Below are 27,915 nucleotides of genomic sequence, written 5' to 3' on the forward strand. Positions count from 1 at the left end.
ACAGTACAATGTTCAAAGGTGGGACTATGATAATCAATGGACCCTGTGTGCTGTAATCAATGAGTTCATCTGTTGATGGATGTGTATGAAGGTGGCGGGAAACTAGGAGATAGGAAATTAAGGGATTTGTTTATTTGGGACATGTCTTGGAGGGTGTTTTTTTGTCCTTGGTCTCTTCCTGTGTTGATGCTTCTTGGATGTCAGTGAGGTTAGCAGTTGATTTCTATCGTGCCTCTTTCATGGTCATGTGACCATGGACCGAAACCTATGAAACCATGAACTAAAATAAGTTTGTTTACTATGTGAGTTGCTAGGCAACTTGTAAGAGTGATGAATGAGATTAACATGAAAGTGTCCAAAAGTGATGCTGACTATGCCAGGTCAGTTCTGGATTTGATGTAGGAAGACCCATGACTTAATCCTTTAAACTCTTTGTCTGGAGGCTGCAGGGTAAGAGAAGGCCCAATGTTTCCAAAGTGGTTTTATCCAGACAATTCTGCCAATGTATCTGTTGTCTTAGCAAATCAAGAACCTCCTGTTTCCCACTCTGGTCCTTCTCCTGATTTCACTTCTGTGTTTTTAATAGACTTCGATATTGTATGAACTAGTGGGAAATGAGTACTAAAAAAGGGAAGGAAGCTATAAATTTTGCTGTAAAATCATTAAATTACACAATTAAAATAAATGGATTTTTTAATTATGTAAATTATACTTCAATAATGCTGCAGAAAAGGCTTGGATAACTATGATGCTTGTCCAGTGATTTGCTATTTGTCATAGTTCCTGTGACTTTGATATTAATAGTAGTGGATTTTATTACAGATGAATCAGACACCAGTGTAACCATGCAGGGAGAACACTCCATTCTGACAGAGAAAAAAATCAAGTCAAATTCACTGGCTTTCTTGGTGAGGGTTTTCTGGTCACAGCTGAGTTGGCTAGAAGTTGGACAGCTATTAGGGGAGAGCAAAGATGGAGAGAGCACAATGTTTACGGGGATAACTGAAGGTTGTGCTCATGAAAGGGGCTGAGTTTCATAGAGTGCACTTGCAGAAGCTCCAGTGGCTGATGGAGTTGAGTCCTAGGAGCCTTGCAAGACTGCCATTATACGTTTTGTGATGTCATGGCCGAGTGTGAGATAAGGCTAGATGAAGTTAAATAATTTTGGTTTCTTTGGAAATTAATTTGTGTCACAGGATGTTTTTCTGGAAGCTATGTTAGGAGAGGATGTTTTGCTGAAGCAGACACGTGAGAAGGCATATGATATTTAGCTAGAGCACATGCTTGTAGGGGGACAGGATGTTTATGGAGAACATAAATGTAATCCCACAGAGAGGGACAGGACATATTTACATTGCTACACCTTGCAAGGATTCGATGGTCTTTGCTGGTCTTATTTCGTAATGAGAAATGCACAAAAGAACCTGTGCTATTCGGGCTGCTTCTGGCTGTTTCTGCTGCTTCTTGTTGGTTTATTAGAGCCTTGAGGTCTCTGTCAGATCAAGGCACTGCTACTGATTTGTGTTTTGCATTTGCTATTGTACCACACTGCACCATGAAGATTGAAGTTACCCCAAAGAATTACTTCTAAATAGGTCCACAACTCTCTCCATTTTCCTATCAACTTTCTCTCTCTGCTACCTCTGGTTGGTGGGCTAGAAGGTTTAAAAACCCTAAATAAAGTAGGTTTTGAAAAAATCTAAGCATACAGATAGATTCATGGGTTTTGAGAAGGGCTATGTCTCCTGCTGAGAGGAGATGATATGTAGGTTGTGACTTTTTGGTTCTGTGGTCTACTGTGACCCATTAAATGGCCAGTGACTGACTGTCTCCCAGTAAGTGTAGCACACACTAAAACACTTTTGCTTGGCATTGGGAGCTTTAGAATGTATTCATTTCTTTTCACATATCCTCACATATTCATGTTGGTGACAGTAGTTACTCTTCAGCTCTGCCATACAGGGAATTGGGTCTATACACTGAGAGAAGAGAATGGCTGGTGGTGAGTATGTAGCATGGAATAAGAGAAACTTTACAGTGCTGGGTCTCTCTCTCTCTCTTTTTTTTTCCCCAATTTGACAATCTGGAGTCAAATGAGAAGAGAGAACAATTCAAGAACTGCCTCCATTAGATTAGACTTTGGGTAAGTCCATGGAACATTTTCTTTATTAATGATTATGTGGGAGGGCCCACCATTGTGGCCAAGTTCATCAGTAGTCATGTATAAAAAGAATAGCATTTTAGGCTGTAAGAAATAGTAATGGAGCAAGCCATGGGGAGTGTGACAGTTTGAATAAGAAAGGCTCCCACAGTCATATATTTGAATATTTAGTTAACAGGAAGTGACAGTATTTTCAAGGATTAGAAGGATTAAGAGGTGTGCCTCATTTGAGGAAGTGGGTGAGTCAACAAGGGTGGGTTTGCTTTTTCAAGAGACCCATGCTTTCCCAGACTTTCTCTCTCTCTCTCTCTCTCTCTCTCTCTCTCTCTCTCTCTCTCTCTCTCTCTCTCTCTCTCTGTTACAGAGCAGTAGCTCTCTATTGCTCCAGTTTTATGCTCCCTGCCATCATGATGGAGCAGACTTCTGAAACTGTAAGGTAGCCTCCAGTTACATGCTTTCACTTATAGTAGTTGCCTTGACCATGGTGTCTCTTCACAGCAACAGAACAATGACTGAGACAGGGAGCAAGCCAACAGGAAGTGCTCCTTGTTACCATTTCAAGCTCCTGTTCTGGTTTCCCTCAGTGATGGTCTGTAACCTGTAAGTCAAATAACCCTTTCCTACCCAAGTTAGTTTTGATCATGGCATTCATCACAGAGAGAAGGAAGCAAACTAGAACTTCACAGGTCAGTACATGAGCAAGTCTTACCTTTAAATTAAAGCAAAGTGTCTATACTTTTCTATTTTTGGTTATGAGGTAAGAGTCTGTGGCTCTACTAGACTCACTGTTTCTATAAGATATTGTCTTACTTAGGGTTCCTATTTTTGTAAGGAAACATCATGACCAAAAGAGCACGTTAGGAAGGAAAAGATTTATTCAGCTTACACTTCTACATTGCTGCTCATCAGCAAAGGAAGTTGGAACAGGAACTCAAACAGGACAGTATTCTGGAGGCAGGAACTGAGGCATTGTCTATGTAGTGGCACTGCTTACTATCTTGCTCATCATGTCTTGCTTAGCTTGTTTTCTTATAGAACCCGGACAACCAGCCTAGTAATGGTGCCACTCACAGTGGGCTGGGCCCTCCCCAACCAATAACTAAGAAAATGCCCTACACTTAGATCTTATGGAGGCATGTTCTCAAATGAGGCACCCTCTTCTCTGATTACTCTAGCTTGTATCAAGTTGGCATAAAATCATGGTGGTGGTTAGAATGTGATTGTCCCATGGGAAGGGTGGCACAAGTAGGAGGTGTGGCCTTGTGGGAGTAGGTATGGTGTTGTTGGAGGAAGCATATCACTGTGGGGGTTATATGCTTCTTCTCCAACACCATGTCTATCTAGAAGCTTCCATGGTACTGCCTTGATGAAAATACAATGAACTTCTGAACCTGAAAGCCTGCCCTAATTAAATGTTGTTCCTTGGGGTTGATGATTTAGCTCAGTGGTAGAGCGCTTGCCTAGGAAGTGCAAGGCCCTGGGTTCATTCCCCATTTCCAAAAGAAAAGAACCCAAAAAAACAATGTTGTCCCTTATAAGTTGCCTTGGTCATGGTGTCTTTTCACAGCAATGAAAGCGTCAGACAACCAGCCAGTATAAAAACTCCCAAATAGCAGAAATAATCAATGATAGAAAGTATTTTCAAGTCCTGCACTGAGAAACTTACTCTTGAGAGAAGAAACAGCAATGAATGAGTCCAAGATAAGGTTGATTCCAAAGACATTCTTGGAGTGTAGATGTGGCTCAAGGAGACCCCATGGAGTGCAAAGGGGCTTCTAAGGAGGAGAGAGCTACATGGTCAGGAACCACAAAGCATTTTAAAGTCAGGGCAAATGGCATAGGAAAGAGCTCAGCACCTCTGCATTGGAGGCACCATCAAGATTTTCCTGAGGATAAGCTTACATGTGAATAAAAGACGGGAACTTCCTGAGGCTATATAGGGTAAAAGGGCCCACAGGTGTGTAGGAAGCCATCCAGTCGAAGAAGAACCAGGCAAGGCAAGCCAGTGCAGGAGCTCTTTGTGGTCATCTAGGGGCATTGAGAAGGGACGTCAAAAAATATTACAGGATGCAACAGAGTCTAACAGTGCACAGGGAAGCTATACACAGGATCCAGGTAACACCTGACATAAACTCACGGCATCCTCATGTTCTTTTTTAAATTACTTTTTAATGATCATACAAAATAATGGGCTTTATGATACTTTCAGTAATCGATAGATATAAACTGAGTTTGGCATTCACTACTCTGAGTTATCCTCATTAAAATGTCCTCTGGGGAAGCCTCCACCTCACATCCACCTTCTGAAATGATGGCTTGGCTGTTCTTTAAGGAACCAAAGAGACCAATATGGATGTGGCCCAAGTTCAACTCATTCTAGACTCTTTCTGTTCTTCCTGGGTCTCCTGCTTCACTTTTTGAGAACTCCATCTTGGAATTCCTTCGTCCCTCAGTGTCCTCGACTCCCCCATGTGTTCTTTAGTCTTTCTTCCACATCACCATCAATTTAATCTTTCTTACCCTCATCCTGGTCTCTTCTCTGCATATGAAGGTTGGATTTATTTAAAAAGATGACCTTAGGGGACTGCAGAGATAACCAATGGATTAAGAGCTCGTCTGCTTTGAAAGAGGACTTGGATTTCTTCTTTGAGCTGATGTCCAATGGCTCCCAACCACCTTTAATTTCAGCTCTAGGGGACCTGACTATTCTTGTCTCTGTGGTCTCCTGTATTCATGCCCTTCCCCTAACCACATAATTAAAAATAATACATCTTCAGATGAGAAACAGGTTACATTAGGTTTTGTTAGTCAAATAATCCCAGATCTTCTCTGATTCTGAGTCTGCTTGGATCAGTTTATTGGGTTTCCCCTTGAGTTCCAAGACCACCTCCCTGTTACCTGCCACTCTTTTACCAACTGGCTGTTTCTCCCTCAAACTTCACTTCAGAGAGTTTATCTATTTCTGGCCCTTCTCCACTGCTTCCTAAACATCCATTTTTTTCCCTGTGCCATCCCTGCTCCTCTAAGCCTGATCTCAAGCTCTTTTCCCTCCCTAAAGACCAGACCAGCTCTGTCCTGTTTGTTTTAGCCTATGTGAGAATAGACTTAATATTCACAGCCTTGACCTTTCAGGCTTCCTCTCCATGTTCCATCCACCACATTCAGTCTCCTCCAAAGTGTTCACACACAAAAGGTCACATCGCACATTTTAATTTTAGAGCAAAAACAAATTCCACAGGAAAAGATACTGGGGTTGTCAAAGGCCCTTGTGTATCTGAAACACAGAAAAACAAACATTTCCCCCAACCCTATAAATTCCCCATCCATGTCCCCCAAACTTTGTGAATTTCACCTTTACGGATCTTTTCCATCAGATTATATACATAGATGTGGACATCACAATCAAACTTGATGAAGTACACGGAAGGCTTTGCTAGAACTTGGTAAACGACTTTGCTGATCTTTTTGGACCCGTCACTTCTGATGAACTGCACACATTGTCCTGTTAAGATGTCCCTGTCAACATCTGACTTCACCTCTACTGGAGTAATCTCTGGAATGATATGGATGTTACCTTCTGTGTAATCATCCAGGATCTGGTAGATGTATAGGACGGGATCTTTCTCATAGGTGATGTAAAACCAGTCCTTCATGATCGGCACCTGGGCTAGGACCACCACTCTCCAGTTGTCTCTAGAGCTATGTTTTCCCTCAAATTTATGCTCCAAAGCTCGGCCAACCATGGCACTTGCGAGATGGGCTTCTTTCACTTGAGGAAACTCTACTTTGTGAGTCAAGATCTTATGTTTTCATATCCTCTCATCACTGTGAAGTGCCAGTCCATAGACGCAATCAATTCCATCATACTTGACCAGATAGAGGGAGGGACTGGTTGGCAGTTGATCTAGAATGATGGCCTTCCATTGGGTGACGGGGTCATCACATTTCTTCCATCCATGAGAAAATCTGCAGCCCACAATTGTCCCCAGGGCCTGGGAAGAAGGACTCCTCCTCCTCTGCTTCTGGAAGGATGGTGTGCTCATCCTCCTCAGAGAAATCCTCTTCTTCTTGGCTGAAGACCTAGTGTGGTAGGCCAAGGCACTCCTTGTCCACTGTCTTGTGGCTATCGTTCTGTGTTCAGGCTTCATACTTTACCATGGCCTGGGTTTGAAGAGCTCACCTGCTTAAACCTCACATAGTGCTGTTGCCTCTGTCATATGAGTGCCTGCAAGAATGATTGGGGAGGGGTGGGGAAGGGCGCTCAACCAAGTCTCTTGTCTAAGAGAACTTTGGAAAAGGTGAGGAAGGCGATGATAAACAGTTTTGAGCATCTGAATCTAATTCTGTCATAATCAGAAGTTCGTAGGAGGGCTGGGCAATGGTGGAGCACACCTTTAATTCTAGCACTCAAGAGGCAGAAGGAGGAAGACCTTTGTGAGATCAAGGCCAGGCTGGTCTACAGAATTAGTTCCAGAGTAGCCAAAGCTACCCACATAAAAACCCTCTCCCAAAAATCAAAATCTAAAGTTCAAACGGAAATGAAAAAATGGTTCTCTACAGCTCAGAATAACATATTCAGACACAATTCTTCAGCCCGAGGCACTTTGCCTCTGCTGAGGAACATCTTGAATGCCTAGGTCAGTGTGGGATTAAGTATCCCTGTCCCCACTTTAATCAAGCAGAAAAGAGAAAGGATAGCAAAGGAGCCAGAAGGGTGGCCACACCCCTCTTCTACCCTCTAAATATGAGCTATGTGGCAACATCCACAAGTATCTGCCCAGAGACAATGCACACCAGTCCACTGGCTTTCTGTACTGTGCATCTTGACCGAGTCCCAGGTTTATTCCGCGATGCTGTTGCATCTTCAACCGCAACAAGAGTCTTTTGTGTAGGCAAAAACAGCCATTTAGAAATAATATCTCCTGGGGTTGGGATTTAACTCAGTGGTAGAGCAGTTGCCTAGCAAGCACAAGGCCCTGGGTTCGGTCCTCAGCTCCGAAAAAAACAACAAGAACAAAAAAAAAAAAAAAAAAAGAAAACAAAATACAACAACAACAACAACAACAACAAAAAACAAAAAAAAAAAAACAAAGAAATACTATCTCCTAAAATGCACAGGCACAGAGAGGAGCTTTGGCATTTTAGTAGAGTTATGAATTAGATATTGTTATCAAAGTATAATAAACTCCGGAGACTGACTAGCCTAGACCATCCACCCAGCTCTCAAACGTGGAAGACATTAGAACATAAGGTTACTTGCTGTACGAGAGAAAACTTTTAGCTTTCTGGGATACAAGGGTCCCAGTTATCTTCATAAACCCATTTACCGAAAGAAAATATCCTAGTCGTCCAGATTCTGTCTTCTGAAACAGGTTATGCACCAAAAGGCTGTTTAACAGTTTTGGGTTCAGGAGCTGAACTGGCTTTCACACAAAGCTGCGAAGATAGTGAACCCACCTTCAAGGTCGTCTAGCGCCTCCAAGTGGAAGAGATGTGCAACACCCCCCCCCCTTCTCTCTGTGACATCATTCAGGCTCTGCTTATGTCATAGAAGCCCTCTCAGGCCAGTTCCTTCCCTAGTTACGCTTAGAAACTTCCAGCATCTAGGTTTTAGCTTCTCGTGTATCCTCCTGACGACCCAAAATAAAGTCCCCACCCAATTATTCTGATGACTCGAGTCACAGTCTGCCCAAGTAGCTCTTTTCATGCATTTTTTTTTCTGAGTCACCAACATCCTTGGTGGTCATTTTCCCAGCTCCTTTCTTTCCTTTGGTTATCTTTAAGTCATTCTCCATATCAGAAAAAATGCTAGGCTCTCTCTCCGAGGCAGCCCACAGGATAGCACACCAAAATTAGCTTTATCAAAACCCACAATTAGAGGAGGGCCACTTTTATTCAAACAAAACTGGAATTTGACAGGATTAAATACCTTGTATTGAAGTAAATGGCAATCATGAATTATGGATTCTTTGCAAAAAGCGAGGTAAATTAGCTCCTAGGCCTGCTTCCAAAGTCGGGATAAACTGATGACAAACCCGATATTGACCAGTCATATTTTAAATGTCTTTAAAATTTACCAGCACTTCTGGTTACATGGAATTTATTAGATCAAATGCACCAAAACAGGATGAAATAGATGAGGTATTTTTTTTTAAATATGGGTAGACAGAATACTGGATGCAGGTTAAGTATGGAATTTACCTGTAAATTACAGCGCACTTTAATTTTTTGTGTCACATAGTTCTCCAGATCTTCAAAAGGATTCTTTCAGAACCCTCCCCTGTCCCCACTACACTCTGACCATCCCTTACCTCTTCCCAATAATTCCCTTCCTCTTTAACATAATTTTTTTAAATGTATTTAGAGCTTAACACTTATGGCAACTTTTAAAAATATGTCCACATTTCTAAGTGCACCGTCATCTTTTTCTCCCTTCTATCGTAGTTTTAAGCACATTTTCCTTCACACTTTGAGTTTTACTCTCTCTCTGCTCTTATGACTACTCTGCCATTATGTGACTGTTGGTCTACTATGTGGCTGACCTCAATGTGTGGTTGACTCAAATGACGTGATTTTTCCCCCTTTTCTCCCCTTCATTTTCCTTCTCTAGGCACCTGCTGAGATTTACAGCCTTGGGGAATTTTTAAGCCTGGAAAGCAAACACACACACACACACACACACACACACACACACACACACGTACAGACACGCACACACATACACAATTACGCACATATTCACAGAAACACTTATAAAAACACAAACACCCACATACATACACATACAAACACACACACACATGCACACACTAACACACAAAAAATACACATATACACACTCAAACACACAAATACAGAGGGAGATTGAGACAGAGACAGAGACAGAGAGAGACATGGTGAGAGACAGAGAGCCCATGAGAAAACATGTAATATCATCTTTCTAAGAACAGTAAACAGAGACAACTTTCAAAAAAGGAAGACCTAGTAGGCAAAAAGAAGAATAATCTCATCATAGCCATAAATTTGAGGAGGAAAGTTTCTCACTCTAGGCTTCTAGTTACCAGTCTGTTACTGAGCGAAGTTGGGGCAGGAACTCAGGCAGGACTCTAGAGGCAGGAATGGAAGCAAAGACAACTTAGAAATGCTGAGTACTGGATTGCTATCCATGACTTACTCAGATTTCTCTCCTTCACATACAACCCAGGGACCAACTTCATAGGGGATGAAACTACACGTAGTGGGCTAGACCCTTCTACATCAACGATCAAAAAAAAAAAAAAAACAATTTCTTACTACTTTACATCCATTCTGTTTGCCAGATTGTGTGCAATAGACAAGCCATTGGAATAACTTTAACTGTTGATCACTGGATGAATGGCTTAAAAAATATGATATACATTGATGTGATTTTCATCTATGTATAAGTGGAAAGGGTTTTTTTCTCAGAAAAACAGATGGAACTGTAAAATACAATGTTAAGTGAAACAAGCCAGACTCAAACAGATGACTGTGAAATTTAGATTTTAATAAGGGATATTAAGTTAAAGGGGTCATTTAGGAAGAGGAAGGGGAGAAGCAGGGTGTGTGTGTGTGTGTGTGTGTGTGTGTGTGTGTGTGTGTGTGTGCAGGAGGAAATGGAGGTGAGTTGTGAGGATGAAGATGGCTAATGTACAGTATAAAACTATACAAGTAGTCACAAGCAAGCCCACTGACTTGTACATTTAAAGAACATCAATATAAAAGAACTGAGTCTAAAACAATGTTTTGATTAAATTGGGGGTTTACAGTTTAGAGATACCATAAAGTTTATTCATATTTTCCTTCCCACAGTTGGCTATTGCTGTTTCGAGCTTGATACTGGTGACAGGATATGACAATGAGCTTTGGTGTCTGTATATCATTAATAACCCGGAATTCACATCATTCAGTGAGGCTACCGTGGGGAAGGAGGTAGTTAGAGATCTTAAGGGTACACCACGTGGGAAGAATAATACCCACCCCCACTATAGATATCCAAATATTCACCGTCATCTCTGGTTTGAATGTGATCACACAAAATTAATTTTCTGAAGATTAATACCCAGAGGGAATTTAGTTGTGAAGAATTGATTAGGTCAAGAGGGATACGACCTACAAATAAAGATCCATTAATGATGCTATTGTGCAAAAGGTTAAATTATGAAAGGGCATTTGGTTCCCTCTCTTTTATTCCTAGCACATTGGATCCCTTCTTTGGTGTCAACATCCCACAAAAACTCCTTCCTTGGCCGATGGTCTCTTCATCTTGGATTTACAGGCTTCTGAATCAGAATCATACAGAATCTGTGTTATTAGAGACTAGCCAATCGGTGCCATTCTGTTGGTCCATGGAGGCATGAATATGCCTCACAATTGTGAGCAGCTGGGTTATATGGGAAAGCATAGCTGGCAGAGAGGACTAGGTTGTTAGTGTTGACTGAAGACAAGATGGGTTCAGGTTTAGCATGTGTGCTCTTCGTTAAAGAAACAGTACAGAGGAAGAGTGTACATTGGAAAGGTGCAACTTAGAAGGGACTCCAACATCTATTGTTGGCCTTGTGTACAAGGAGCCATTAGGTAAGGGGACAGATCACTAGGGATAGCTTCATCCACTGCTTTTGTCTAGAACAACCATTTTTAGAATCCTCATCTTCGAGGATGTAAAATAAAACTGCCTGGAGTCAGTTGATACATCAGTAACCATCAAGAGTGTGTCCACTGTTACAGAGGCACCCAGGAAAAAGCCTGATCTTGGAAGATCCTTTGCCTTCAAGAGTTGGAGACTTCTCCCCACCAACACTGGGCAACCCATCTACGTTGGTAAGGGCATCCCACTAAGTCCAGATCAGTGGTTCTTAACTTTTGGATTGAGACCCCTTTGGGAGCTCAAATTACACTTGCACAAGAATCACATATCATATATCCTGTATTCCAGGCATTTACATTACAATTCATATCTATAGCAAAATTAAAGTTATGAAGTTGCAATGAAAAAATTTTACAGTTGGTGGAGCTATATTAAAAGGTTATGTTAGGAAGGTTGAGGACCGATCTTCCTGCCCCTATAAAATATGCCTGTTGGTATGAACTGGAGGTATAATCCCTTTTATTCAATCAGGCAAATCCAGAAAAACCAAAACACCACCATAAGCTTATGAAAGATAAACAGCCACTGTATCCACAGTGTTAGGACTGCTCACGTCTTAGACAAAGGATGTCAAAATGGAAATTACATCACACCATGGCCATCCCCCTATGAAAAGCAGAGGAGAAAAAACAGTTCCCTGGTGGTGGCACCAAGAGAAAACCATTGTCAGAATTGTCAGCAAGGATCTTAAACCCAGTATTCAAGTGTTGTCAATGAGAAACTTCCAAAACTGACAGAAGGGGCTGGGGAGATGGCTCACTGCTTAGGAACACTGGTTGCTCTTGCAGAGGATCAGGGTTCAGAGCATATGTTTGACTCTTTGGTCAAAACACACACACACACTCATCATAGAGATAAATTTAAAAAACAAATTAAAAAAAGAAGGAGAAAGGTATGTCTCTTTCATCCCAGTTCTCAGAAACAAGCTGATCTCTGTTAGTCCAATGCCTACCTGGTTTATACAGTGAGTTTCAGGCCAGCCCTACCAACATAATGAAACCGAGTGTCAAAATAAAACAGAAAAGAGTGTTTTATTTATTTCTGATAATGTAGGCAACAGAGAAACTATTTCTACAGATAAAGAACTTATTGTTGAGAGAATCAGTGGGCTGGAAGGAGACCCCAATTCTTTGTGTAACTACTCAGCCTCAGCAGGGAACAAGAATAGGTACAGCTAAAAATGAAGCAGGGCGATTATGAGTAAAGCTGCGGACACGCATCAGCCCATCATCAACAGAAGCAGGCAGAAAACCAGCTAGGATGAGATGGCTTCACCAGCCAATGTCTCTGAACTGACAGTCCCTAGTATCACCAGGATGTTCTTTTCCTTCAAGTACCCCTGGACTTTTCAGACACTCAGAAACCATAGAACAAAGTGTGGCAAATGCCTAAGAAAAGATGTCCTGTGGGATATATTTGTTTATACAGGTTTCATGTAGCCCAGGCTGACCTCAAACACACTATGCACCCAAGGATGATTTTGAACTCATGTTTCTCCTTCTGGTAATGGGACTATGGGCATATACCACCACATCAGGCTTATGAGGTACTGTAGGTTGAGCCCAGAGCTGTGTGAGAGCCAAGTGAGCACACTGTCCAGTGAGCTGCATTTCCAGCCCCTCGGGATGTATTCTGCTAATTCAACAAAACTGAAATAGAAGTCTTCAATGAGAGACAACAGGAGTCTCCCAGTCCAGAAACATTAAATTACACATTCACAAGTAAACATATGTCAAGGAATAAGGAAACTATGTAAAAGTAAGAAAAAAAGAAGATAGGAAAAATATTATCAAAATGTGCGAGACATAACTATGACAGTGCTAAGAGGAAACTTTATTTACAACACTAATTCTTAGATTAGAAACCAAGACCAGCAACCTAAATTTTTATCTACACTAGAAAATAAGAAAATAATTAATTCAATGAAAAAATAATTGATAAAATGAACCACAAAACACTAAAAATAACAAATTAAAAAAAATTACACACAATGGTTTTCTTTTTTAAAGCAAATAATGGTATTTCATCGTCTCAGTTAGACCTAGATAGAAAAATATAAGGTCCATTCTCTTTGGCGATTTAAAAAAAAATAAAGAAATTGCCTTTTTTTAGAGTTTATGCAGAACACTGAACCTGGTACTACAGACAAAAATTAAAATATATATATATTCATCATTTAAAACCATTTTTATTGACAGTGTTTATACTCAACTTGTTCGTCCTATAATCTGTTTAATATCAGACAAGATTGCCAGGATTGCCATATGGAGATTATGCAGTGTTGAAATGGAAGCACAGCATTGTTTTCCCAACACGGACTCTGGTTGAGAACATAATTGTTTTTATCATGAGGGAACTAGCACAAGATCCAAGCCCAGTCTCCCGAGGTGTTGTCCCATCTTAGAGCCATTTCTTTAAGACAGCACTTCCCGTGTGTCACATTTTTCTTCAACAATTGAAACAGACTTGTTTGCTGCACTGTTTGGTTTTCCTGCTACTTTGGAGATCCTGGAACATCAGACATGACGAAAGTTCTCCCCCACACACCCAAACTACAGCACTGGTATCTGTGTAGAGGAAATAGGAGAGACAGAAACCAAAAAGGAAAAAAAAAACTGTTGTTGTTTGGGGAAGAGTCATATAAGTAGGCCAAGCAGATTTTGGACTTCCTATGGAGCCCAGGTTGGCCTTGGCCTTACTATGTAGCCCAGGCTGGCCATGGACTTGCTCTGTAGCCCAGGCTGGCCTTGGATTTACGATGTAGCCCAGGCTTCCTTTGGCCTTACTATGTAGCCCATGCTGGATTTGAACTTGTGATCTTCGTGAGTATTGAGAATATAGGTATGCACTACCACACTCAGCTTTGCCTCTGTTATTTTAAGTGACACAGCTGTGGCCCCTCATTTGCCAGCCTCCCTCAACATTAACAACAGCATCCACAATCACATACTAGAATAATCCCATCCTTATCTCATCTGTTAAGGTCGGAATTTACAGAACAGAGAGTAAGCAGGGTCCTTCTCCTTATTAGAACAGATTTGTGTGGAGGGATTTGAGTGATTGTTTGAGTGATCCAGTCATACCTTAACCTGGTTCTGATATTATGACCACGACGAAAAAAAATAAGAAAACAAAAGTAAAGGAGATGGGTCCAACACCGGGACTTGACCCTTAACAATTGAGGAGATGGCTCTGAGGTCTCAGGTAAATGATGGGTAGGATTTGTAGCCCACATAGAATCCCAGTCCAGGAAGTTTGAGATAGGGCAGATTCCCAGGGTAAGATAGCTGTCAAGACTAGTCATATTGGTGAACTCTGGGTTTGACTGAGAAATGTTGGTTCAATGAATAAGGTAGAAGAGAAATGGATTAGTCCCTACATTATACACTCCACGTGCATGCATGTACACACAAACACAGACACAGATACACACACACACAGAGACACACACACACACACACACACACACACACACTCACACACACACACAGGAACACAACATAAATCCTTGGACTTAAGGCATTGCCTCCACTGTAGTAGCACATAGTAGGAGGTGGGAATCTAAATAAGTGTACCTTTCCACCACCACAATGACCAACATAATTATGAACCCTCAACCCTGGATCTGTACAATCTGCTGAGGAATCCCAGATGTTTAGTTTAGTCTCCTCGCTCTCTAACATATTCTGTTGTTTGGTTTCAGGAATCCTGTGCTGGTGCTCGGCTGACTTGAGCCTTACTCCCACTCTTGCATCCAAGACAACTTTCAGCTGCCACATGTACTGATCCTTTGAATTCCCTGCAAAAGTACCCTGACTTGCATTTCACACGAGGCCATGGCATGAAGCCAGAGAAAGTGCAGCTTTCTTACTCTGCCATTTATTATATTAGAGTATTGGGAAATTGGCTCAACATTTAAATCTCACTTCCCTCATGTAAAATTGAGCAGGCGAACAATTCCAGTTCATCAGATCTACATTAGGAGTGAGTTAATAAAACATATCAAAATGATTAGTGCCAGTGTGTTTTATGAATGATAAGCAGTATTACTTATATGATTTGTAACATTGGTAATTATGGTAACTGGAACATAACGGTTTTCATTATCTTTGCACAGATGATGCGAGGAAAGCATCTAGGATGCAGAAATGCGTCCTTTTTTGCTTTATTTCCTAGAAGCATTTCTTTCTGATCCAATTATTTTTTTAAAAGTTACTTTCCACTCCATCTCCCCTTAGGTGAGTATGTTAGAACAGGGTTTGGTGAGAGGGGTTATAAAACGTTGTGTTACAGAGTATATCTACAAGATCAACTGTTGAGTTCAAATGGAGGCACCCTCCATGGATAAGCCATGATATCCCTGAAGCTCTTGATTTCTTTTCTTTTTTTATTTTCATTGATTTCTTTTGATGGCTAGTTTTGGAAGAAAGAACCTCGGTTGAGGAGCTTCCTCCATCAGATTGGCCTTGACTATGTCTAGGTGGCATTTCCTTGACTGTTAACTGATGTTGGAGAGCCTGTTCTACTGTGGGCAGGACCACGCTATGCAGGTGGGTCTTGATTCTGTAAAGGTAGTTGAATGTGAGCTTAGAAGCAAGCCAGTGAGAAGTCTCTGTAGTTTCTGTTTCCCAATCCAGTCTTGGTTTTCCTTGATGATGGGCTGGAACAGATAAGATGAAATAAAGATTTCTCTTTCCAAGCTGGCTTGGGTGACTGTATTTATCAGAGCAACAGAGAACCAAAATTAAGCAAAAATCACAGTGCCAGATGTGGGATATCTTCCTGAAAGTTGCTGACCATCGAGATCACAAAAGCCCTCACAACCTTACAGGTTGTTGCCATAGTTCTTTGTAGTACTCCAGAACTTGATGGTAAGACCCTATTGCTGAGGATACTGAATCCTTTTGGTCACAGGTCACAGAAGGGTCAATATAAAGCTGAGGTGGAAGCATCCTCTATAATGGCTTGCCTTCATGATTGAAGAAAGTGCTATGTAGGCTTCCATGGGAGAAAATCATCTACAAATTTACTCGGGGGTGAACCATTCAAGCTAAAATGTCAGCCAAGATGTGCCCCTAATTTGTTAGTGCTATCACAGTCATGGGAGTACCCAGTGGCTTTCCAATTGGATACAAATCATATTCCACACGAGGGAATACACACCAGGTTCTGTAAAGTTATCAAGAACCTATGGTTAGGGTGATATATGCCCTATGAAAGAACCTAATGCTAAATACATTGTCGAACTTCCTTCCAAACATCCATATTTGTATCTACAGATCAGCGTTGCACTCAGCTCTCATCAGAGAAGAAGCCTCTGACTACCATGGGCAGAGACATACAGCTAGACAATGTGCTGGGAATCAGTGGTGTTGAACTGTTCAGGTGGAAATAGGACAGCTAATTCTTCTCCTCCACAGCTCAGAGAACATCATGAAAGAGTGGGTAGAAGGAATATATGAACCAGAAGATGGGGAAGGGGACAGAAAAAGGATATCCTTTAGATTGGACCTAGTCATTGAACTCTTCAACTTATTGTGGCTATGGTCATGGGCACAAGACTAGGCCACTCAATACGTCATTACAGATGGGAGAGGCCATAAAGTCCATCCACTCCCTTGGCAATCAACATTTATTGGAGGAGGGGTTCTATCCTGCAGGCTTAGATTTTTCAAGACCTACTTTAGTAAGAGTTCTTAAACGCTTTAACCTTCTTTTAGCCTACCATCCACCAGTGGTAGTGAAAAGGAAATGACAATAGGGCAAACAATGGACAATGTGGACCTGCTTCGAAAAGGGTTCTCTGGGGCGATTTAAACCTTCATCATCAGGATATCAGTTCAGTTGACGTGAGTCAGCAGAGGTGGGTCGATCTACTTGCAAACACCATTCACGAATCACCAAGGACAGTTCAACCCAGAAAAAATTGCTGAGCTCTTCCAATTGGCCTGGGTTCGAGGAGGCAGCAAGAAGCCATTGATTTATCACCACAAGAAGTTCCCTGGTGCTTTTCTCTCTACAAAGCCATGGCAAACAATGGTCAGTGAAGAAAGAAAGGTGAACCAATTCCAAAGCATGGTCAATGAAGACCAGATTCATCAAAGTCCATTGAGCATCAGCGAAGAGTGGCAAGGCAAGCCAATTCCATGGTATTGCCCACTGTTGTCCAGGGTTATACTCGTACCCTTTCTAAACATCACATGCCCTTTTCTCAGGCAGCTACCAGAAACACCATGTGTTTGTTCTCAGCAAAACATCCTCTCCGAAGACAGTTTCCAGAACAACATACATGACACAGTTGAGTCTGCAAAGAAACCAGAATTTTCTCCTTCACTACCTTCTTCATTCCTATACACATAGATAAGTTGTTCTGTTGAATTCCTCTGTGCACATGTAATTAATTAAACTTAGGGATTACTCGCATAAAAGAGACATGAAATAGGAGGGGGGACTTATTCAAAATATCGGTGCCAATTGGAGAGGGAATGGAGTGAGAGAAGGGGTTCACCTAGGGGATGACAGAGGATGATTAGGAAGGAAGCAAGGGTGAAATGAAGGATAGGATGGGAGAATGATTGAGGAGGATGAGGGAGGGGAATTGGGAAGGGAAATCCAGAAAGTAAATTTCTAAAACTCATTATATAAGTATAGGAAATTGTTAAACAAAACATCAAAATTGTCTTTAAAAAAAAAAGTTTAATGGTTCTCTTTATAGACGGTCAATCATTACAACTTTGGGCTCATTTTGTTGGATCAATTTTGTCTTATGGCTTTTTTTTTCCTTCGTGCAAATTGTCAGATGTGAAGTTTTAGTTCGAGTCAGTGCCCTCCAGGGTTCTGTGTAAATGAAAAATCAAGTCAATAAACACTTTGTATTTATCGTCAAAATCCCAGTGAGTTTTCTTTAGTAATATTCTTTTTATCACACTCCACCCACAGCCCTTCTCAAAATGCTGCCTGAATTAAGTACCTACCACTGAATGGGACACAAGTCCAAACCAGTGGTCGTGGGAAGAACAACTAAAAGCAAACAAAGTAACAAGGAGCAAAACTTCTTCCCTCTGCATCTGGGATTACATTTTATGGTTTTGGAGAGTCTACTACACTGAATAAAATGAAAGAGAAGAGTCTGAGGTGGTTTTTAACTTAGTGAAGAAAGGCAGGAATAGCCGAATATGGGGAGTAGGCCGGGTTAGGCTGTCAGGGCTTTTCCTCTTTTGAAGATGTATGTAAACACCAAAGCTGAGAATGAAGAGAACCTCCAAGTGAAAACAGCTATGCCAAATTTCATGAATACAAGAGCATTTGTATCACACTGACTGAACATTCACACAAATAAATCACACCACAAGTCTTGTATGCATATTTTCACACATCAAGTGTTGCTGTGTTTGGGGGGTTGTATAAACAATGATTGTGTGTGACTGGAGAGGTGGCTTGGAAGTTGAGAACCGTTATTGCTCTTGCAGAGGACTTGAGTTCAGACCCTGGCAAAAACATGGTGGCTCACAAGCATTGATTACTCTTGTTTAGTTCTGTGCCCTGCTACTCTCTCTCTTGTTTTGATGAATACACCTGTGGTCGTGAGGGAAACAGACTTGAGCCCTGTGGCCTCCCATCTCTTATTGACAGCTATACCTGCTTTTCTTCCCTAAGTTTCTTGTGGCTTCTGTATATGTATCTTTTATACAGATACATAAAACTAAGGGAAACACCTATATATGTTATTTAAAACAAGGAAACAAAGAAACAAAGAAAGAAAGAAAGCTGAACACCCTCCAGGTCTGCAATGTGACCATCACACTCCAGTTGCTCTGCTTTCCCCATCATGATGTATGGTACCAGCTCAAACAATGAGTCAAAGTAAACACTTCCTGTCTCTTTTTTTATTGTAATTTTATGTATTTAAATTTCAAACGGTATCCCCTTTCCTGGATCCCCTCTCTCCCATTCTCTCTCCCACTGCTTCAGTGATGTTGCTTTTATTAACACCTACTCCCATCTCAACACCCTGCCATTCCCTCACATTGGGGAAATGAGCCTTCAGAGGACAAGGGCTTCTCCTCCTATTGATGACAGACAATGCCATCCTCTGCTATATATGTGGCTGGAGCCTTTGGAGCATCCATGTGTACTCTTCGGTTGGTGGATTAGTCTCTTGGAGCTCTGTGGGGGTCTGGTTGGTTGATACCATTGCTCTTCCCATGGGGATGCAACCCCCTTCAGCTCCTCAGGTCCATTCTTTAACTCCTCCTCCATTGGGGTCCTGCTGCTCGGTCTAATGATTAGCTGTAAGCATCCTCATCTGTATCAGCAAGTCTTTGGCAAAGCCTATCAGGAGACATCCATATCAGACTCCAGTCAACAAGTACTCCTGTCTTCGTTAAGTTTTTGCTTTGTATTTTTTCATAGCAACAACAAGAAGAATCAATATGCTCCCTCTTCATATCCGGGCCATGTGAATTAGAATCAGTGCTTCACTGAGCCCAGTAGGGTTCCCTTGGCTCCATCCACAGAGCCTGGAGTGGGCATGGACCCTCAAACGGACATGGTCAACATTGATTTTGATGATGTATTCTCTTTGTGAGAAACAAAACTTCATGTCATTGATAAATACAATCAAGGAGGGTATCGCATGTAATTATCCTAGAGTCTATTTTTTTGTATACTTATTCTCAGCAGCCCTCGTTGGGAGTCAGGGACAGTGTGAGGCGCCAAAACATCTCAGTTCTATGGAACACATTCTGCATTCTGTGACATCATAGAACTTGGTCCTGGAATGCAAATTCTTAGCTCAAATATCTAGCTCTTCCTTTCAGGTGTAGCTGTGTCTTGGGTCTATGACTTATAACATGAATCAAAACCTATAGGTTTGGGAGAAAAATGGTCTCATATTAATGGGAAATGTATCTGACATGCATGCCTTCGATATACTTTTCCAAGTGAAATTTATGGAAGGAAAGGTGTGATCAGACACACAAAAGACAACCTAAATCCTAAATTCAAATTCTTTGAGTGTTGTCCTAATGCAGCTGTGTGTGTGTGTTTGTGTGTGTGTTTGTGTGTGTGTGTGTTTGTGTGTGTGTGTACACATATTTCTGTGTATGTGCATGAGGAGAAGAGAGGCAGACCCTGCACATCTCTTCATTCATCTTCCTCCTCTTTAGTTTTTGAGACAAAGTCTCTTACTGAACCCAAAACTCACTGATCCTGGCTATCATAGGCACCCCACACATGTTATCCCTTTTTCTGCTTCTCCACTTTCCCATTTCCCTCTCCCCTTGCTATTATGAGGATGAACTACCTCCCACCCACTCCCACCTCAACACCCTGGCATTCCCCCACACTGGGGAAATGAGCCTTCACAGGACCAAGGTATTCTCCTCCTATTGATGCCAGACAATGCCATCCTCTGCTATATATGTGGCTAGAGCCATGCGACCTTCCATGTGTCCTGTCATTATCCCTCCAATCATGGGTTATGGGTTGTCATGCAGGTGCTGGTAATTTCACAGCAGGCACTGCTTCCCAAAAAACTATCTAACCAGCTTGCATTTTATCCCATATTACTGGCATGCTGGAGATCCTGTATTTTGTTTAGTTGGCCCATAGCTAGACCCTCTTTCTTGAACTATAAGTCAGTGATCTACCTTCCTAAAGCTGCCACCCTTTAAGACATTTCCTATGTTGTTACCACCCTTGATGACAAAATTATTCTTGTTGCTACTTCATAGTTATAGTTTTCCCACTGTTATGAATTGTAGTAGGTAATCATTTTGGAGACTGAAATTTGTCAAAGGAAACATGACCACACACAGGTTGTGAACCGCAGCTATAACTGGTTGGTAGCAAGATATATTTGAAGGACAAACTGGGGAAGACAACCACCATCCCTGGGTCCTAAGGGCATAGTTTCATTGACCTAGCTTATCTCTTCACCTCCTTAAATATGGAGTCAAGGAAGGAGAGTTTGTCACATTGAATAAAAAACACCTTAACGGAGACACATGATGGTTCATTGTTGCTACCATCTTGTAATTTCCTTCCTCAAAACCCCACATTTTAAAAATCATCGAAAGCAAAGAAAATAGGCACACAGATATGTCTGTGTGAGGTACTGCCCACAATTCATTTCGTTCACCTGGCCCTCAACTTTAGAATACTGCAAGCATTAGCCATTTGAGAAATCCACTTACTGCTCATGTTTTGTTGAAGAAAAAAATAATCAAGCTAAATAGAACAATAGAGATGGAGTGTACAGGACGGGTTGGGGGTTTAGTGCTCTTAAGGAAAGCTCGCAAAAAGTGAGGTATGACAATATACCTCAGCTGACTCAGAAGCAAACAGGTGAGGACCATAGGAAGCCTTGGGCATGAACAACAGGGATGAAGGTGTCTTTCCAAGGCAGGGAGACAGAGCAGAGCACCCTTCCTTGGTCTTGTTGAAGTGAGGAAGCTAGTGGTTATCAACCTAAGTCATCCCACACTGAGCCGGCTTGTGAAGTTCTGGACCTGTAGACTCTCCAGTGCCTGAGGTTGAAATGCAGCTACCCCCCCCCCCACCACCATAGGAACAAGCACCTGTTCCAAGGAGAGGTGCTTGAAGACTTCATTCTTTGAAGCCATCTTCTTTGAAGGGCAGGTCTCCAATTCCTTAGCAAGAAAGGCATCATGTATTCAACCTTGTTCTCTTTCCATATCTGCCATATCTGGGAAGACCCATCTAGAAGATCTTGGCCAGGGCATCTGGCTTCCTGAACTGATGTCTCCAACATGTTTACTAAAGTCTAAGTTTAGCAGTTTTCGCCGGATTACCAGTGCCTTATCTAGAGTGGAAAAAGGGAATGAATTCTGGCTTATCTGAGTCCCTGGAGGTAGTAGCTGCTTATAGAGTGCAGGTGAAGGAATTATAAACATGAAAGTGCTAATCCATTCTTCGGGTGCGAACTTCTCTAACTTTTTATACATATTTTTAATCATTTAATAAAGTAAGTCAGTATCCCAGACAGGATGAGTGTCTGGCTTATGCACCACCCTCTCTTTTTATCCTAACTCCTGGCTGCTCAGGCTGTGATATCCATTGAAAGTAGAGTCACTGCAGATGTAAGTGGTTATAATGAAGGCCACACTGGAATGTGCTGGTCCCCTAATCAAATATGATCATCGACCCTATCAAAATAGAAGCGTTAGTGGGCTGAATGGCAGACAGGATGAATGGGACCCGATGACAGGGTGTGGTTGAATGGGAGCTGGCTTTATTTCCCAACCACGAGTTTGGGCTTTAGCCTGAGGTTCTAGTAAGCACTGCAGAATTTTTATCAGGGATTTCCTTTCAGGGATCCCTCAAGATGATCCCCTGTGGATGCACAGATGAGGACCTAGAGGAGGCTGCAAGGGCTGTCAGCTCAAGCAACATTGAAAGCTGTTGGCATTGCAAAAGGCATATGCTGCAGAGTGCAGGCCAGCAGAGACAGTGACTGAGGCAGTTAGTGCATCAGAGCCGACCCCCCCACACACACTATCTTTCTGCCATGCTTGACTTACATGTACAACAGACCGTCAAAATCCTATCTGAGTGAAGGGACACCATTGCACTAAGAAACGAACACTGTATAGTACGAGACACAATGGATGGTAAGATGTTTCACAATGATGGGAAACTAAAATAATGTCAATTAAGATGGTTTGCATTCCTCTTAGAGTACCGGGGTTCAGTTCCCAGCAACTATATCAGATGGTCCAAACTCTAGGGAGTCTGATGCACTCTTCTGATCTCAGTGGGTCACTGCACATGTGTGTACATACATACATACATACATATATACATACATACATACATACTACAAATATATACACACATACATACTATACACATACTACATACATACACATATATATTATGCCAGTGGGTTACTCAGTAAATACTATCCTTGGTCAGTGGATTACTCATGCCCTCAGGAACCCTCAGAGGAAGTGGAACTGTCCATTTCTTCTTCTCTGTCAGTTCCCTTCTGGGGTCTAGGGCCCTCTAATTGACTGAAGCCTTTGTATGATCTTTTAGTTTCTGAAGCATTTCTGTAACACGAGCATCAGGTTTTTTGAATATCTGGTCTTCATAGGGTTTTGAGCATCTGAACTTGTGCCGAGTCCATCTAAGTAGTCCCGGGGGTGGAAAGTCGCTCGGGTCTCTGCTGTTCAAGTGCTTCCCCCGTTGGGGTAGGATGTTATAATCCGGTTGAGATACACTGAAGGCATTCTCAAGCGGCAGAGGCTGGGAACCCTTCAAGTTCTTCCCCCATTGGAGTCTGGTGTGATAATCTGCTTGGGGGACACTGAATGGGCTTCCAGTTTGTGGAGGCTGGGAATCCTTCAACTGATTCCCCCGTTGCACTCCGGTGTTATAATCATCTTGAGGGACTCTGAAGGGGTTCCCAGACCAATGAGGCTGGGAAATTGTTGGTGCATTGACAGAGGGTAAAGTCCGGGATGAGGCTTTCTGTCCTCTCTAAACACTACCACGTGAAGGGGCAGTGAAAGTACTTGGCAGTTGTGAGTCTTGGTGAGCCTCACGTGAGCTTTATCCTTTGAGTATTTCTGTCTCTCTCTCTCCCGAGAACTGTGGGCAAGTCTGTAAGGCAAAGCAGGTAAATTTCGAGTGACTATTGAACTCCGGAAACAACCAAAGCTCGAGAGGGGCTGTCCTCGAGTTTGCACGAGTCAGTAGCGAGGACTGCATGGGGCAGTCTTGAGGTCTGCACGGGGCAGTTGCGAGATCTGAATGGGCCATCGCCAGGTCTGCACGGGGCAGTCGCGAGTTCTGCACGGGGCAGTCGTGAGGTCTGCACGGCCCAACCAGGATATGCCTCACTTGTCAGTTCTGCTTGTAGTAGCGGGGCGATCATCCAAGCTTTCTGAATGAGGAGGAACCATGTCGACTCTCTTCCTTTGAATCCGGAATGCCACCTGTTTTCTACACACTGTCAGACGTATTGACAACTGATTCCTGAAGGAGCAACATGAATGGAAAGGGCAAAGGGTGCTTAGGAGTCTGTGCAGTCAAGCGCCGCTTACACCAGCATTGGTTCAGTGATGTGTCTTGGAACCTCATAAACCAATGAGAAAGGCTGATCCAGACCCTTGCTCTTCAGAGACTGCAGGGACTAGAAAATCACTGGTTGACTGTGTTAGGGAATGAACATGTAAAAGGATTTGAATAGAGCGTAGGGTACATCGTGTTGCTATTAGAATTCCATGTGAGTTTCAGGTGTTACTGTGACGCTTCCACCTTGATGTCTCACTATTTTTTTCCTAAAACCCTTAATATTCCTTCAGTGATGATATTTTTGAAATATTGAGTATGCTACACCATGTCAAGTATTTTCTCTAGTCACATATATTGAAATTCTTAATGTCTCTTGACATTGTATGCAGTTGCCTAGCCAGAAGTCCTGGGATGCTTTCAATACTGGTAAGTTGATTGAACACACACTGTTTGTGTTACAACCTTTGCTTGTAAATAATTCTTTTGGTGACCCCCATTTAGATTGTACAAATGCCCTCTGCTTTTCACAGACATTTCTACAACCACCCTTGCTTGGAGAAAGGAGTTAAGTGTTATGCCTTCTTTGAATGAGGAGGAAGATCTAAGGCTACACTCCTCAGAGAAACAAGGTGTCAGGTATTGTAGGAAGAAATATCCATCTAGGCAACAATAAATATTCCAAGCAAACCTGTACAGTAAAGTAATGTATGGGAAATACCACTCCTCTTTTAGTAGTATTATCTACCATTGTATTTGTTTATATTTCAAATATTACCCATTTTCCATAAACCCCATCTCCACATATTCCTCCTCTTTGTCTCTAAGAAGGTGACTCCATAAGCCCCATGCATTCTTTCCTCACCCCTCTAGAATCACTCTTCTCTGGGACATCAAGAATCTAAAGGAACAAGTGCTTCCCCTTCCACTGATGTGAGATTCGGCAGTCCTCTCCTACATATGTAGGATAGCAGACCATGAATAATCTATGGTTGGTGGTTAGGTCCATGGGAGCCCTGAGGGGTCTGGTTAATTGATATTGTTGTTAATTATAGTTTCTTTCAGCTCCATCATCCCTTCCCCTACATCTTACATTGGTATCTGTAGGCTCATTTGAATCGTTGCTGTGAATATCTGAATCTGTATCAGTCAGGTGCTGTCAGAGCCTCTCAGAGGACAGCCATACCAGACTCCTGTTTGCAAGCATGTCTCAGCATCAGCAACAGTTCCCATTTTGGTGTCTGCAGATGTCTGAATGGCCTTTCTTACAACCTCTGCTACATATTTACTCCTGCATTTCAATAGACACGGATACCTCTGATTTAATAAGAGATGGGTGAGTGGTCCCATCCTTACACTGGGGGCCATGTCTATCTACTGCAGGTGGTGTCTTCAGGTTCAATTTCACTGTTGTTGATGATGTTGGCTAATGTCATCACTGTTGAGTCCAGAGAACCTGTTGCAGCCATAGTATCTGGGACATCCTAGAGGATACCCCCATCCTCCAATGTTCCTTCTTTCTATGCTCATTCTCCTGGTCCTCTGTGCTTCTCTCCTGTCTCTTCCCACATCTTATCCTGCTCTCCTGTGTTTCCATTTAACTCCCCTCTCCCTCACAGGGTCCTTCCTCCATGTGCCTCCCATGATAATTTTCTTCCCCCTTCAAATTGGGATTGAAGCAGTCCCTCTCTGTCCTTTCTTGTTGAGCTGCAGAGAATATATGAGTTTTTTATGGATATTCTGAGCTCTTAGGCTAATTTCCACTTACAAGTGAGTGCATTCTTTGTGCCTTTATTTGTGTTTTTGTTACTTCCATCAGGATGATATTTTCTAGTTTTATCCATTTGATATGGTCTCTTTAAAATCTCATGTAATTGTTTAAGGGATTTTTGTGTTTGCTCTGTAAGGGCTTCTTTCTCTTTACATCTGTTGTCCAGTATTTCTTTGATGGAATTCTTTATTTCCTTCTTAAAATCCTTTAACCTCATCATGTTAAGTGATTTGAAGTACAAACATTTCTTTTTCTTTTCTGTTGTGTTGAGGGTATCCTAGCCTTGTGTTGGTGTGAGATCTGGGATCTGATGAAGTCATATAACCTTGGTTTATATTGCTTAGGTTATTATACTTCCCTCTTGCCATCTCGTTATCTCTGGTGTTAGCTGGTTTTACTGTCTCTGACAATGGATTGATCCTCCTGTAAGCCTATGTATCAGGACTCCAGGGACACTACTTCTCTCCTGAATGATCTTGTGTACCAAGAGCTGTGGATCAGGTTCAGCGATCTAGAAAAGATAGAAACCAGAAGTATAATGTAACAGATTGCCCCTTTGTTCCTGGTTTCTGAGGGCTGCAGGCAGTTCACCCTAAATAGTGGTAGTCTGTCCTGTGATCTTGAATGTGTAAGCACTCCTGGACCTCCAGCCATTTCCTGGTGGGATCTGGGGAGAGAGAGATGAGGTACAGGTTCAGCTCTGTAAATACAGCTTTGGGTCCTCTTGGATTTTAATCTTTCACTGAAACAGCTCACAAATGATCTTTGACTCCGTGAACAGTAAGCCCCTAAGAATAATCATCTCTTTGTATTTTCAGAGATGGGACCACAAGTGATTGGCACCTGGCATTTTTACATGGGTGCTATCAATTAAAATTAGGTATCTTTTTCTTTCATGTCAAAAGTATTCCTAGCTGAGATAATTGCTCAGCCAACAAAGCATTGCTGTTGAATATGAAATAGACTATCGTTGACAAATTAAAATGTTTAGGCAATGTCATCTAGTTCATTGAAGTGTAATATATTGAAAAACTCACATAAATAATTCATGATGGTTTAACCAATGCATGGAATCCATATTCATTAAAACGAAGAATAGTATAAAGTTTATTTTTACAACTTACTGAATCATGTAATAAATAATAATCTTCATTAATGTACCAGGCTCCATAATAACGCTGTTGATTAGGAATGAAAAAAAAAGTATTATGAGCTTTATCTTCTAAAAATTGCATTATGATATAAAAAAAGAAAGAAATGAATGCATAAATCAGTGTGTTGGAGTTTACTGTATGTAAATAACTGAAGAATCTATCTTAGAAATAAGGTTATGCAGATTGTCCTAAGGAAGTGACAGCTAAGTTAAATTAGATGAAAAATAATTGAACTATATTTCAGGCAATATTACTATAAATATGAGGCAAATAAAAGGAAAAGATCTTGACATATACCAAAAGTAAATTTGAAAGGATTTTTTATAGAGTAAGTGATGGAAGAGAGGACCAAATAAAGCTGAAGCTTAGATCTCACATATGGGCTTACAGAAACAATATGAGAGATATAAATTTTTATTCATGGAAATTGTCTAAGAAATCATGAAATAGTTTGAAATAAGTTTTTTTAACTCTCTATGTACATACTAAGGGACTCTGGTTACTTATGTATTATGAAATGATACACAGAGTGATTAGAAGGATGTTTTTGAAGTCAATCTGGAAGTAGAGTCAGTGATAAAGAAAAAGATTCATATCAGACAGCTATGTTGGAAATTTATGTTGTTTGGTAGTAGACTGATTATGGTGAGGGCCGATAGAAAGAAAGACAATGTCTTGTTTTGAGCAAATGAAAATATGTTGGAGTTATTTACTGTGATGTGGAATATTTCATGATAAGTGTATTTAGGAGAATTTTCAAGGAAATATTTTAGATCGATTTATTTGAAGATGCTTGAGAGAACCTCTAACTCACTAAAAATTCCTACTTCAAGGTTTGGTGATTTAAGCCATTACTCAGACCATGAATTAATAGCTGTTATATAACAAAAAATTTACTTTAAAAGATGTATTTTTCCCCATTATATCTGGTAGTTCTTATTTCATTAAGAGCAAACCTATCCTTACGTTAGATGCTTGTTTAGTACATGTGGACAAATAATTTGCCATTTACTTTCTGCAAATATTTTGGATTGCAAATAGCATTTAATTTAACTTTATGGGAGCTGACACAGGAGTTTGATTAGAATGTAATAGCTCATGAATGTGAATTTCACAGGAAGAAGTG

At 41.4% G+C, this 27,915-nt stretch overlaps 1 pseudogene; it reads right to left on the minus strand.

Moving 5' to 3' along the window:
- Positions 1-5,417: 5,417 nt before the first annotated feature.
- Positions 5,418-6,350, minus strand: LOC134484392 (Y-linked testis-specific protein 1-like; annotated as a pseudogene).
- Positions 6,351-27,915: the final 21,565 nt, after the last annotated feature.

This window comes from Rattus norvegicus, chromosome Y, assembly GCF_021556685.1.
Source record: "Rattus norvegicus strain SHRSP/BbbUtx chromosome Y, alternate assembly SHRSP_T2T, whole genome shotgun sequence".
NCBI classification, from domain to species: Eukaryota; Metazoa; Chordata; class Mammalia; order Rodentia; family Muridae; genus Rattus; species Rattus norvegicus.